The sequence below is a fragment of the Anopheles maculipalpis genome, assembly GCF_943734695.1.
Source record: "Anopheles maculipalpis chromosome X unlocalized genomic scaffold, idAnoMacuDA_375_x X_unloc_63, whole genome shotgun sequence".
Taxonomy (NCBI): Eukaryota; Metazoa; Arthropoda; class Insecta; order Diptera; family Culicidae; genus Anopheles; species Anopheles maculipalpis.
The window spans coordinates 14,891-17,500 of NW_026060528.1; the positions used below are offsets into that span (position 1 = coordinate 14,891).

Genomic DNA, 2,610 nt, shown 5'->3' on the forward strand with positions numbered 1-2,610 from the left:
CCTTCATCTCTTGTTAGGTTTATAATATCAATACTCGAACTTATATGCATGTTCAGGGACATCATATTCACTTTCGGTTTGCACCCAAGTCCCGAACTTAGAGATATTTTTGGTTTTGGACCAACCAATTCGACTTGCCTTCATCTCTTGTTAGGTTTATAATATCAATACTCGAACTTATATGCATGTTCAGGGACATCATATTAACTTTCGGTTTGTACCCAAGTCCCGAACTTAGTGATATTTTTGGTTTCCGACCAACCAATTCGACTTGCCTTCATCGCTTGTTAGGTTTATAATATCAATACTCGAACTTATATGCATGTTCAGGGACATCATTTTAACTTTCGGTTTGTACCCAAGTCCCGAACTTAGTGATATTTTTGGTTTCCAACCAACCAATTCGACTTGCCTTCATCTCTTGTTAGGTTTATAATATCAATACTCGAACTTATATGCATGTTCAGGGACATCATATTAACTTTCGGTTTGTACCCAAGTCCCGAACTTAGAGATATTTTTGGTTTCTTACTTACCAATTCGACTTGCCTTCATCTCTTGTTAGGTTAACACAATTTTTAATGCAATTGCATGTATTTTGTGAGCTTATGGGTGAGGGATTTATGTAGCGGACTTAGAGAAATTTTTGAAGTCCAAACATTCAATTTGGACTCCATACTCCATTGCTCCTCTAAGAGGTACCTAGTACCCCGTACCGAAGCAACCTTCACGTTTGAACTTTCCACTAGGAGGTGCAGCCATCACTCGACATGTTAATCATTATCACCCCATACTACTCTCTATATCCGGATACGGCGCTAACCCGATTGCTTGCCCCGACAGCAATCGACCCACTCGTAAGCGGGTTACCCGTAGGTAAGTCAACGATGCGTATTGCCCCCTTCAAGCAAACCGATCATCACTCCGTGGAGGAGTAATGACGGACCCGTACCGGTATCAACTGCATATGATCAACATTCTTATGAACCCACACACTCTTCGCTTATATGCTCAGTAACATTTCAATACTCTCTCTGTCTTTCGTTTTCCAACTCATTCATCGTGCATACTGAACACACCCGGAAAGGTGCGACAGTACACACGAATACACCACCAAGCATGGGTCGCCTGAGAGGATCGATGCGAACGCATCTCTACAACTCGCAGCTCCCAGCCTGAAGTCCCGTCGTTTGCGGGCGGTCGGTAGGCATCGAAACTAGTCAAGTCCACGGTCGGCGAGGTCAGCTGCCACCAGTGTTCCCTATGGTCAGGTACTAACACGTGCGGTGCGACCCTGCGCGATGCGGCCAAGTCTAGAAGCGGGGATGAGGCGCCAGGCTGCGAGGCAGCGCCAGCGTATCTCGGAGGGTTGTTAGGCCCGCTAGCTTACGATTGCCTATGGGGGTTTGAAGCGCTATCAGCTCGGATTGGTTACGACCTTAGAGGCGTTCAGGCATAATCCAGCGGACGTAGCGTCATACCAAAGTCCGGTCGAACTAGTATTGAGCCAGTGGTCCGTACCTGTGGTTCCTCTCGTACTGCACAGGAATTCCGTTAAGATAGCACAAATGCACACACCAGTAGGGTAAAACTAACCTGTCTCACGACGGTCTAAACCCAGCTCACGTTCCCTTGAAAGGGTGAACAATCCTACGCTTTGGGAATTTTGCTTCACAATGATAGGAAGAGCCGACATCGAAGGATCAAAAAGTCACGTCGCTATGAACGCTTGGCGACCACAAGCCAGTTATCCCTGTTGGCGGGTAAGTCCGCGGTTCTCCGACAGCGACCACTCCTACCTGGAGTTTCAGGTGGGTCTTCCGGGAGATGGCATGCAACACCACCGTAGGCAACGACATCAGCCGCCGAACAACAACATCGGCACGGCCAGGCATGCCGGTACCCGGTGGAAAACTGCGCAGTTTGATAGCTCCTGCTTCGCCACCGCCCTTTCCATTGGACGGTTCGAGCTGGCGCAGACACCGGAAGACCTGGTCGGCGGGCTTACTGCAGCGTGCGACGGCACAATGGAGCGGGTGCATGGGGCGACCTTCCACCAAGCGCCGAGGATGTACTGGTGGACACCCGAGATCGACCGGCTGAGGGAGGAGTGCGAAGCTGCAGAACGGCGACGTCGCAGCGCCCCGCCTGATGAGCGCCTCGCGCTGACCGCCCAGCTCCTGAGCTCGCGGAGGATGCTGGCGAGCGAGATCCAGCGCAGCAAGGATCGCTGCATGCAGGAGCTCATTGACGGGGTGGAGAACGATGTATTCGGGCTCGGGTACAAGGTGGTGCTGGCCAAGCTGCGCAGTCGCGCACCACCTGAAACCGACCGAGCAGTACTCCAGCCGATCGTTGACGCACTTTTCCCGACGCACCCTCCGTTCGATTGGCCTACCATCGCAGCCGAGGGCGACACGGAGGAGGTCCGGCCGGTTACGCAGGACGAGGTGTTGGCCGTTGCAGCCAGGATGGCATCGTCCAAGGCGCCAGGACTCGACGGCATCCCCAACGCGGCGGTGAAGACCGCGATCCGAGAGCACCCGGAGGTCTTCACCCGGGTGTTCAACGACCTGTTGCGGCGGGGAGAGTTTCCGACGTCATGGAAGG

At 52.1% G+C, this 2,610-nt stretch overlaps 1 pseudogene; it reads right to left on the reverse strand.

The window, feature by feature from the left end:
• Positions 1–1,105: 1,105 nt before the first annotated feature.
• Positions 1,106–2,610, reverse strand: part of LOC126566956 (large subunit ribosomal RNA) — a 7,137-nt pseudogene continuing 5,632 nt past the window's right edge.